The 12,599-nt window shown below is 38.4% G+C and overlaps 1 protein-coding gene across 2 annotated transcripts in view; it reads right to left on the reverse strand.

The window, feature by feature from the left end:
• The window catches only part of LOC143856250 (uncharacterized), a 36,795-nt gene extending 24,470 nt beyond the window's left edge, over positions 1-12,325 (reverse strand). For both annotated transcript variants that reach the window (XM_077366523.1, XM_077366450.1), the window contains exon 1: positions 11,061-12,325. The gene's annotated coding sequence lies outside the window, so the exon portion shown is untranslated. The remainder of the gene's footprint in view (positions 1-11,060) is intronic.
• Between the last annotated feature and the right edge of the window lie 274 nt (positions 12,326-12,599).

Here is a 12,599-nt window from a genome sequence, read left to right on the forward strand (position 1 = left end):
AACTCCCTTTATATATTTTTGACTTCGTTTTGATAGAGCAAAGGGTGGCCCATGTAAAAAATTTAATGAGATAATAAAAAAATTTTGTGCTTCTCTGGTTACCCAGGGACACCCTCCTGCAGCAAATTACCCACGCTTTATTCCCACCAGGTCACCTCCTGGTCAGGATAATGCACACCCCTTCTGCGACTCTAAATTCATACAACACTTCCTACCCCTCTCGTTTGCTATGCAAACCGAGACGGATTTTTCTGAAATTTTAGAGGGACCTAAATGGGACCCTGACCTATGCTAGGACTGATTTTGGGACATCATATTCACCTATTTAAATGATTTTTTAACAAAAGCAAGGGTTTAGGGTTCGGTCAAAATGGGGTGTCTACAGTATCTTGATTTTCTTAATTTGTTTGAATTCAATCTAGGTGAAAGTTCTCCTAAAATTCTAATTTGGGGGAAATCTTATATATTTTAATTAATTTAGTTAGAAATTTAGAAAAAGTAATATACAAAACTCCACCATTTATGTGTGGAGCCGACTCGGGCTTGGTATGCCACTCAAGTATCCAAGTTGCGTACGTATCCCAGCCTCACTAGAATTAGAGTCGATCGTAGTTCGGTGCACCTGAACTAAGCTACTTATGCCTAACTCATCTAGGACACCGATCTAGATTGGATGGACTGTTTCAACAGTTTAAAAGAGATTATTTAGTTCAAGTAGAATAGCTTTTATCATCCTAGGACTTCATCTAAGATGCTATATGGCCCTAGCTAAGTGCAAGACGTCCCTTAGACTAATGTAGGTTAACCTACATCCTAGGTAACTAGGCCAGTCCTATGGGAAAAGTGGGGTAACTAGTGTAACTAGATCTATGGCACGGTTGCTATCCATAGCAAACGGCCGTGATGAGGCTGGACTCTTAACTCTAGGACACCCTAAAATATAGGACACGACGTGATGTAAGTGTTCCTAAAGGGGCCCTGAGGGTTCCTACGATGGAAACCGTAATCCAACGGTTCCAAAGACATCAACTCGCTGGAATTGATGATTTGCAATTCTTTAAAAGCTTTCGATTCCTAAGATCTAAGGAATACCAATGGCTCTAATTCTGGCAAGTTTGGCCTTGAGTTGCATCCATGGAAGGGCATCGTGCTCTCAACCCTTGTATAATTTAACACGTAAATTATAGTATATTATTGCCTAGCATGTTTCTCAGGATTTTCGTGGACAGTGGACCTCGGAGCCAACAACATACTATAATTTACACGTTCAAATTATATAGAATCAATCACAAATAGTATACGATTATGAATGCGATCTCAGCGGTTAAACTATCGCAGTATAGCGAATTTACAAAGAAAATCAATGATTTCTAAGGTTTCTAAGGGCAACTAAGGGATTTCGAATCCAAAGCTCTCAGGAATTTTGAGTTCTTTTTGGGTTGGCTGAGTCTTTTAGAGTTTTCTTGAAGCTTTTAATTATTTGGGAGTTTTTATATGTGTTTAGTTTCTTTTAGGTTGTTTATTTATAAGGCTTTAGTTTCACTTGCAACTTTTAATGGTCTTTTGGTTAATGACTTTTAACGGATTTAGATTAGTGGTTTTTAAATAGGTAAATCTTAGATTTGTGACTTTTAGGTTGGGTGTATTTTAAATTAGTGTGTTTTAATTTTGCTTTAGAGAATGATATTAACACAACCATGTTTTGACAATTGCACAAATTCGACAAAACCTTAACCATTTAAAGATTTAGCAAATGCAGCCCACTAAAACTGTCATAACTCTTTAACCACTCAGCCAAATTTAACATACAAATATGCATTGGAAAGATATTTCAAAGGGCTTCAACTTTGTAGTTTACCATTTTCTGTGAATTTGCGGCTTAGTAGTTCGAAATTGTGCTGCAAGCAAAAGGACAGCCACATTAAACTAGAAATGCCTAAAGGTGTGCTGCAATCATTTTAGCCATAACTTTTTAACCGCTCGTCCTCTGATCAAGTAAGAATACTCGTTGGAAACGGCACGAAAATATCTACAACTTTGTAGTTGACCATTTTCTACGATTCTACTGTTTAGAGGTTGAAAAATCTATTTAAAGACAAACAGCTTGCGCTATGACTAGAATGATATTGGCACTACCACGTTTTGTCTTATTACTTTTTGTCTTTTAATGATTAATGGGCTGTGATTATTTCATTCTAATGAGCTGTTTGGGAATGGATTTTGGATTCCAAACGGGCTGTTTGGGAATTGATTTTGCTCTCCAAACAAGGTGTTTGGGACTGGATTTTACTTTCCAAACAGGGTGTTCGGGACTGGATTTTGCTTTCCAAACAGGGTGTTTGGGACTGGATTTTACTTTCGAAACAGGGTGTTTGGGACTGGATTTTCCTTTCCAAAGAGGGTGTTTGGGACTGGATTTTCCTTTCCAAAGAGGGTGTTTGGGATTGGATTTTCTTTTCCAAAGAGGGTGTTTGGGACTGGATTTTAAATGAAATAGAAATTTTATGTTTTCCGGTTTAAAATGTTTAATTAATTTTTCCCAAAGAAAATTCGAGATTCCTAAAAGGACCAATGAATCCGGAATTCCCTAAACGTTCTACAGGTTTAATCAAATCATCCTAATGAAATTCAAAACTTTTAATTCCTAGTTAATCTTTGGATTAAACATGAAATTTAGCTAAACCATAACATGCAATTTGGAACTCGAAACAGCAACATGCATTTGAGTCTTAAAAACTAAAAAGTTAAACCATGCCATATAGCTTAGAAACATGAACTAGAATTTAAAATAAAGGGACCTACTTGCTGATGGAAAACTTGATCGTTATATTGTAGGGATGAGAGAAATCCGATGCGCTTGATTCCAACCGAAGGAGAGAAATTGACGAAAAAGTAGGGGATTTGATCAACGCATAGAGAGGAGGAGAAATAGAGAGATAAAGTTGCACTCTGACTCACCAAGGAAAAAAGCACGAGAATTGTCTCTCTTTTTTTTTAATAGCTTATGTCTTGAATGGTTTGGGCAAGTTTCTAACTTCTTACCCCTCTTGAATGGCATTCTACTATTGAAATCCTTCATCTCTTGAGAAACCTTCTATTACATGAGAAAAACTCCAATGTTGCACACCACAATTCTCACCCTTTTTAGCATAATCGACCCTTCTTTTGGCAAAGAGGATATTTGGTTGCACTTTGTGAGAATGAGAGAGAGATAGTCACAGCACTTTCCTTTTCATAGAAATCTTTTGCACAATCAAAAGTTTTTCTTACCAAACCTTCCTTGGTTATTTTAATAACACCGAAATAGGGAGTCTTGGAAACATTCCATAATTGTTCTTCAACATTAAAGAAGTATATCCCTTTTGTCTTTAAGCAACAATATGCTATCTTCTTTTTTTATGCTTTGTAGACCACCGAATAGGATGCTTCCATATTTTTAAGAGAAAAATCTAACAAATAAGCAAGTTTCCCACCAGTGTTTGGATTTCAATTTAGAAGCCCAAAATGACAACCTCGTCCTTCCTCTTATGTGAGCCTTAATCTTTCTTCACAATGCCCTTCCATTCTTCTCAAGGAAATAACGAATTTACCCCTCGTATTATCGTACAACAGACCTTATCCAACGTCACATATGGAAGATCCTATCCGTTCATTTGTTAGAGGCCTTCACAATATAAATAAATTATACCCGAATCAACCCGATGGGATGATCCTAACTGTCCAATTTATGGTTTAATGCGATTTAGTAGCGCACTCCTAAATCATTTCTATAGGGTGATCCGTACCGTTTAAATTTGAATGTGCCATGGTCCGAATTGGCCGCGCCTTCCTAATTATTTCCTTGAGATGATCCTAGCCATCCAATAGGTAGACCACATTGTAGATTGGTTGTGCTCTTTAGAACATTTCCATGGACTGATTCGAGCTATCAAATTGATGGGGCCGCGGCACAACCAAGTTGTACCTCTAAATCCCCTCTATTGGACAATCTTGAACCGTCCAAATGATGAGTTACTACTTGAATTTGGCATGCCTTGCACATTTCCTCCATAAAATGATCTGAACGATCCGCTTTATTAGCCACGACATAAACGGGTTGTGCTCCCCCAAATCATTTTTTCACGGAATAATCCAAACCGACCCTCGGCGAACCCCATTGCATATATGACCAAAGCATATATAAGTCCTCCATAAAAAACGATCTTATTCATTGGATCAAAATAAGTTCAAAAATCAACGATGCAGGGTACACTGACTTGATCCAAATTTAATCAAAATGTTTGATGCGGGCCCACCAAATAAGTTCAAATTCTCTCTTGTTTAGATTCTTGTTAATAACCCTTCTCAACACCTGGTGGAAAAATGCAAAACATGGCGGAAATGACCGAATAGAACGAGAAAATGCACGAAATGAACACAGAAAGGGAAGATAGTGGAAAAGACCGATAGAAAAACACTAACTCCTTTGTTGATTAAGGCGGAGCAAAATGGGGGTGTCTACAACATTATTTCTGGAAAAATACACACATTGACAAAGTTTTAAGAAATCTCATAACGAACAACTTTGTCTTCTACGGCTCAGATCAAATTAGGCCAGAAGCGGCCCAAAAGTTACTCGACGAGATAAATTTTTAAAAACTATGAAAATTAACACTTTGAATGACTGAAACTTAAAAGAGCATTACTCTTTCATCTTTTGGCCAAATTTAGGCCACCGTATGTCGAACTGACCGGCTCGGCCAGATCTACAAGATTGAGATGTTTGTTTTTAAAAGTTTTGAGCATTTAAGGTTAAAAAATGAAAAATTCAGAACTAAGGATCACTATACCTAGGAAAATAGAGACACATACACACACATACACATATACACACTCATACAAGGGCACACATACACACGTACACGCACACACAAATACACGCATTCACACACATACTAATGTGAACATTACCACATATTATTGGAGCAACTGTGGACCCCGATCCGGGAGAGGCGGCGAGGGAACGGGTCCCTAACACCATCTGGATCATCCACGATGAAGGAGAGCTCTACCAAGGAACTCTCGAAACGGATGCCACCCTCATAGCATAGCACGAGTGGCGATATAAGAGAGATACCTTTCGATTCGGGAACAAGTCCGGATTCGAAACGTACCTAAACAAACTCAGAGTCGCCATCCACGGTATACGGCCATGGATCCTTTAAACAAAAATATGCTCTGTATACCATGGATAACCAGAAATATATATGGGTTCGTGCCTGATTACGAATGGAGAAGGTCTGAGAGCACCCCCAATTCGTCCGAGTGCAAGCACTTGGTCTCTTATGCCATTTATTATTAAATTTAAAGAGTTTCGGGCAAAAATCATGTGAAATGGGAACAATCCTCAGGAATCGTCTACCTAAGCATGCATTTCCTGAGGATAAAGAAATAAGCATACAAAATGAAATGAAAAATGTGTCACCTAAGCAAAGCTAAGTTATGAGTGACATGTCTAAGGGGTGTCTAAGTTCTGGTAGACATACACATGCAAGCTACAGCTAAAGGTATAGTATCAGTACAAGAAAGTAAGAAAACACATCAAAACATAAAACACAAGTCAAACCTATATATGACAGGACAAGACAAGTCCTAACTCTAATGCGACTTGACTCGGACCAAGATGGCCGTCCATCCCAGCTGCTCTACGTATCCCGGCCTCGGGAAGAATCGGAGTCAACGTAGTTCGAATGACTTATTCTAAACTGCGATGCCTAACCATCTAGAACCGCTATCCTAGACTCGATCCACTAGACTCGATTGATTTTTAAAGCTTTTTGAATGATTGTTTAAATTCAGGTGAATTGTAATTTTTAGGACTCTCTATATGCCCTAACTAATGCAAGTTGGTTAGCCTTAAACTAATGCGGGTGGGCCCTACATCCTATGTGTAACTAAGCTGTGCATCCTAAAGAAAACCACGGGCCGACTATATGCTTCCTAGTCTAGCCATCGGTTCGACTAAATGTCTAACCGATCGACTCGAGGCCTCCTAACTCTAAGGACACTCACACGACAGGATACACCATATCAATACAAATCAAGACAGCCCCCTAACTCTAAAACACCCCAAATATCTAGGACAAACTCCTAACCCTAGGGGAAGATCTTTTGAAAAGGTTTTGAAGAAGTTTTCATATTTTTGAAAGGTTTGACAAATTTACTTTTAAAGGTTTGGCTGGACCTGGGATGTGGATCCCAAGCTGCACTACGTACCTCTTGAAAGAGGATCAAGCCAACGTAGTTCGAAACGAACTCTCCTAATACGCTATAAAACTCAACACTTTAGCTGATTTAAGGTTTTTTAATGTTTTTGATATTTTTAAAGTCTTCAAATGTTTTTTAGTTTCAAATTTCTAATGTTTTTGGATTTTAAAGCTTTTCCAATGCTCCTCTATTGTAAATGATTTCAATGTTTATGGATTTTAAAATTTCAAACACTTTCACCCTTTTGGTCAAAGGCCAAAGGGAACACACAATGCAACACCCTAGGGTAAAACCCTTAGGGTAAAGGGGAAACCCCAAACCAACAAACTAGTATCTCAAAACAAGATGCAACAATCCACAAACAAGTACACAAACGTCTCAAGAACATTGAAAATGATCTAAGATCCCAAATAAGCAATGCTCTAATAACAAAGAAGAAGACAACGACTCTAAAGGACTAACTCTTAAGCTATAGGACAAACCAACAGTCTACGAAATAGACTCCTGAACAAATCAATACTAAAAAATAAAAAATAAAAAAAAAAAAAAAAAATACAAGTAAGTCAAAGCACATCTAACACTCTATGAGGAGGTGTAAATGAGACTGGGCATGTCTCCTATGGGTTAACCCTCTGATGAGACCAAGGTGGTCTCTTAAAAAGAAAACTCTTCTATTGAGACAGAGCATGTCTCCTAAAAAGAGGAAAACATCATAATGAGACAAAGTGTGTCCCCTTAAAATGAGACTCAATGGAATTTAGAAAGTCTAGACATGATTTAGAAGTGATTCTAGAAGTTTAGATGTCTAGGTTGACATATAGCACGGGTTCCACTCCAAAAAAAAAAAAAAAAACATTGAAATCACTCTGCACAACATGCAATTTTCGCAAATAAGGCTTTAAAATATAAAGTAAATCATGAAAATTGATCAATATATGATTTGTGACTTGCTAGCATGCTCATCATATCCCAATACAAGCATTAGAATCAATATAGGCTCAAAACAATCTAAAAAAAAAAAAGAAAAGGTGAAATTTCCACCCAACATGTAATTTTTACCAAAAATGGTCAAAAATGCCAAACAAATCATGGGAATGATTCAATATATGATTTGAAACTTGCTACCAAGCTCAAAACATCCCAAACAATCATTAAAACTGAATAGAGCTCATATTGTCCATGATTTTCAAGAAATAGCACAATTATGACATATAGTGTGAAAAATGCAACTTTACACTGACTTTTGGACCCTTCAAACATCAAAACCATCAAAAACTCTACTAATCAAAATTGTAGATCTCAGCATAAGAAACATTCTCTCAGTTGACCACTTTGTTTGGATCTGGCCAGAAGTGGCTGGAAAATGGCCTCTTCCGATCCATCGCCATTAAAAGACATATTAGTGTTTTAACTGAATGTTCGGGCTCAGTTTTGACACTCAAAACATCGCTTCTGGAAAAATTCGCTCAAGGACAAAGTAATAGAAAATCTTGTGAAGAACATTTTTTCTTTGTATGGATTTGGACGAAACAGACCTGGAATAGCCTAAAAATGGCCAACAAGCTGCTGTTGCAGAAATGACAGTTGTTTCAGAAAAACTGAAGCTTGCAAGTCGTTTTTGACATATTAAAAAGCCTTTATGGAAACATTTTCTCAATAAGACAGTTTTAGGAAATATTATAGAGAACACTTTTCCAGTTGACAGTTTCGAACAATTCCGAGCAGAAGCAGCCTAAAAGTTACTCAACACGATAATTTCCAAAAAAAACTTAGAAAAACAGCGTTGTGGACTGAAAATTTTAAACGGGCATAACTCTCTCATCTTTTGGCCAAATTTGGGCCGCCATATGTCGAACTGACCGGCTCGACGAGATCTACAAGATTGAGAAGTTTGTTTTTGGTGATTTCAAGCTTTAGAAATCCGAAAATAGAAAACAAAGGGCGGACAGCAAGCATTTAACGGTATTTTCTAAGCATACAAAGTGTAAAATAAAAGAAACATCCACTTTCATTGTATGAACAAAATGACACTCAAGCAAACATGGAAACAGGGATGATGCTAATATCATAGCCACATGTTGAGGCATGCATTTTAACCCAATGTTCAAACGATTTTTGGTTAAAAATTGTTAGGGACAAACGATTAGATAAGCTAAACTTGTGCCATTATAAGAAACAATGCCAACATTAATAATCCAGGGTCCTTACCACTCCTAAAAAAAAGATTCTCACAAAATTCATCTAGAATTAATAGAAACATCACCAACTCATAAGCAAAAATTTGAAAGAAAATAGCGTAGGGCTGCTATGAGCATCGCCATTATCAAGGTTTAGACTTTCAAAATCAAGGGTATAAGGGCTGCTGCTATCAAATGAGATGAAGGGCTGCTACTATCAAATGAAGCGGAGGCTGCATTAATGAATTAAATCATGCCAAAATAGGGCTGAATCATTGAACTGAACTGTGCCAAAAACAGGGCAGAGTTGCGGGTTAAACTTATGAAGAAAATGGGACAGATTTGGTGGACGGAATCTGCACAAAACGAGGGCCTATTCGTGCTTAAAAATGGGACTGAATTGGGGTAATAACAGGGGCTGAAATGTGAAAAGGAGTTAGGGCTGCTATCAGCATTTCCATATCTTCTTTTTGCTTGAAAATCTAAATTGTTGAGCTCATATAATATATGTGATAAAGCCCACAACGGACAAGATGGTTCAATGCACTTCTTTATATGGTTGTACAATTTTAGACTCCAAGAAATCATAATGACAAAATTATCTTTAGAGAAAACTTACCTGAGCATATTCTTTCTTGCCCTGTGGCTAGGAAATGAACCGCTTAGACCCCTCAGACAACATATGCCCTATTAGATGTTAGAGTGAATTTATACAATAACATTCTACACTAATTCTTGAATGACCTCAACTCAGTGAGCTGATTGTAAACTTACTCGAGACAATCTTAGCATATTAAATTAAAGTAGCAAGCCTCTAGCTTATAATATGGAAACTACAGCATCATTTTTAAAAAAAGTTATAAGAAATACTTACCTGGAAAAAATGGTTGCATCTTTGTAATCCAGCTTTTCAGTAAAAACCAGAAGGCCGCAGCTTGGAAACGATCTGTCATCTTCACTTATCTAAGTAACCAAATTTAATCAAAGATGCTAAACGCCTTGCTCCTGATGATTCTAACGTACTATGAAGAATTCCATTTCGCCTCAAATTGTTTCAAACAAGCAACAGGTTCATGTTCAGAAATCAAAATCGAAGATTTTCTTTTCAAAAGAACTTCAACAAACCGAATGCTTTAGAGAATTTTGGATCCTGATCACAAGGCTCTGTGGATTTCTTCTTCTCATTTTTTTATAGTTTCCTTTAGATATCTCTGATCTTAGCTCTCTTTGTTCTCAACTTCATAGAGATCTGTCTCTCTCTAATTTTTACTTGAGACTTAAGGATCGAGACAAAGGGGATTTGAGTGAATAACAGGTAAGAAGATGAAATCGTGATAATCGATGATGAAGTCATGGAGCAATCGACCAGAAATAATAGAGATCCACCAGATTTCATGGATAATCGCCGGATTCCGGCGAAGTAACCGAAAAAGATGAAAAGTTCGGGTTTTGGATTTAAGGTTTAGGATGTAGATCAAGGATCCTAGGGCATAGATCTATGGTTTTGATGTGTATAGGAGTGAAGAGGATATAATGGTGGAGGTTTTGGAAGAACTCCGGCGGTCAAACCTCCGGCGAGATCTCACAGGAGAAGATGCAGTTAGGGTTTGGAATTGGGGAAAATCCTCTCCGAAATGGCTCCGCTAGGGTCTTCCAAAAAACCTTAGATCGCATTCCAAATGAAGCTAAGATCCTCTTTTATAGATTTTTGCATTAATTTTCTTCCCCCTAAAGTTTCCAATGGACACCTCCTTTAGTATATTTTCATTTGATTTTGGATGGGTTGGGTGGTTCCCAAGTAAAATTTTTAATGAGATAAAAAAATAAATAAATTCGTGCTTCTCTAGTTACCTAGGGACACCCTCCTGCAGCAAATTACCCACGTTTTATTCCCACCAGACCACCTCCTGGTCAGGATAATGCACACCCCTTCTGCAACTTAAATTCACACAACACTACCTACCCCTCTCGTTTGCTATGCAAACCGCGACGGATTTTTCTGAAATTTTAGAGGGACCTAAATGGGACCCTGACCTATGCTAGGACTGATTTTGGGACATTAAATTCACCTATTTAAAGGATTTTTTTAACAAAAACAATGGTTTAGGGTTCGGTCAAAATGGGGTGTCTACAGCAGCAAACATGTTAATCAAACATAAACTAAAACCCACATCTCCAACATCACAAACCAGTCAAAGTAATAGGATGTTCACTTTAACACTATGGGCTGGGTAGAACTATTGGAATAAAAGAAAACAACACAGACCATTCTTTCCACCCTCAATTGAGACCACCATTTCATATTCCGCAAATACAATTCCAGATAGTCAAAAATCTAACACTACTACTCCCATTTAAAACAAGAATTTTATATAAGACACATGTAATTTCCAAGTAGCCACAGATCTAGCATTTCTACTATTGCCTTACAGAAATTTAAGCTCATAGATAACTTCTAAACCAAGCACTGATTAACACTTCTGATTCCATTCAAAAAAGGAATTCCAATTCAAACCACACAACTCTCAAAATAACCACAGACCTAACGAATAAAGACAACTAATTCACATCCATCATGCTCGATTAAAAGATTTTTCATTCTAATCAAATTTAAGCAGCAGAGAAGCGAAACATTACCTGAAATTCAGTGAGCTTCTTTACCAACAAAGAGAATTGGAACCAAGGTCACCTCTTCGCCGGAGTTGCTATTTAGTGAAGTCGAGGTGATGAAGCTCAGAAAGGGACAACTCGCGAATCCTTCTTCTTCTCCTCCTCTACAAATCAACCCCAATTGATCTCCTCTATCCTAATTTTCACCCAAGCCAATGAAATTGGTGGTGGTGGGGTTTTGAGAAGCAAGGTTAATGGTGAATGATGTTTCTGTGAGTATTGACAGGGGTTGAAAATGGGCTTAGGGGCTGCTGTTGGGGTGATGATGAATGAGGAAGTGGGGCTGCAATGGTGACGAAAATGGGAGGAGTGGTCCGATGTAGAGATGGAGGTAAAATGGGGTCTAATTAAATGGGGTTTAAGGGAGAAGGTAAATGAGCTATAAAAATGAAACCAAGGGATGGGAACCAAGAAAAATGGGTTTCAAATCAGTGAATGTCAACAGAAGGGGAATAGATTTAGGATCTAAAAGAACAGAGGAAATGGGTTTATGTATGGGTTAGGGATAAGGTCTGATTTGTTGGGAATGGGTTTTGGAAAGTGACGGTGGGCGAAAATGGAGGGAAGGTTGAAGATGATGAGGGGTTACATCTTGGTGGTTGATGGCCGGAGCTCCGGCGAGCTAGCCGGAGAAGACGACCCCCAAACCTTCATCTCTCTTTGCAACTTGGAATAGGAAAAATCAAATGGGTTTGGGATAGGTCTTGAAGGTAGGAGATGTTGAAGGGTTTGAAGATGGAGATGGGTAAGAAGGTTTTGATGGTGGCGATGCCGGATTCCGGTGGTTGGATTTAGTGGTGGCTGCAAATGGGTGTAAAAAATGAAATGGATTTGGGACTGGTTTGGGGGGGAAATCGGGTTGTTGCTAGGGGTTTAGGGCTTAAACAACATGGGTTTGTTTCAGTGGAGATGGAGAAGAAGGTCTGATGAGGTAAAAGGGATGGAATAGAGGTGGAAATGGGGCCAGATATAATGGAGCTTGCCGGGGAAGTGATGGAGATGTCAGCCATGGGGAGCAGATGTAGGTTTCAACAGAAAATGGAGATTTGCTATTAGTCCGGTTGGAATTAATGAAGATGGTGGTCGGAGAAGAAGAAATAGTGGTTCGGCCGGCGGCAACAAGGTGGTCAGAGATGGTGATTCGGTCTCCACCTCTCTACCTTTCTCTCTCAGCTCTCTTTCTCTCTGTTTGCACCCCCCTCTCCAACGAAAAAATAGGGATCTCCCCTAATGCCCTAATTCAAGTGGAATTAAAAGAGGAATGATAAACTCACACCCCTATTTCTTTCCCTGGACAGCCCCATTTAGTGTATTCTGTGCGCACTCTTTTTATACAAAGGGGTGGTGGTCCAAGTTAGCAAAGGACCCCTAAAATGATGTATTCAATTCCTCTCTTTTCTTTGGACAGCCCTCTCAAGGGTATTGATCACTACTCTTCCACTCTACCGGGGTGGTCTAGGTAGGGAGAAAGGGCAAACATATCATTCTCTTCTAATAGAAGGTATT

This window comes from Tasmannia lanceolata, unplaced genomic scaffold (assembly GCF_043159265.1).
Source record: "Tasmannia lanceolata isolate RefF3 unplaced genomic scaffold, GAP_Taslan_0.1 ptg000002l, whole genome shotgun sequence".
Lineage (NCBI taxonomy): Eukaryota > Viridiplantae > Streptophyta > Magnoliopsida > Canellales > Winteraceae > Tasmannia > Tasmannia lanceolata.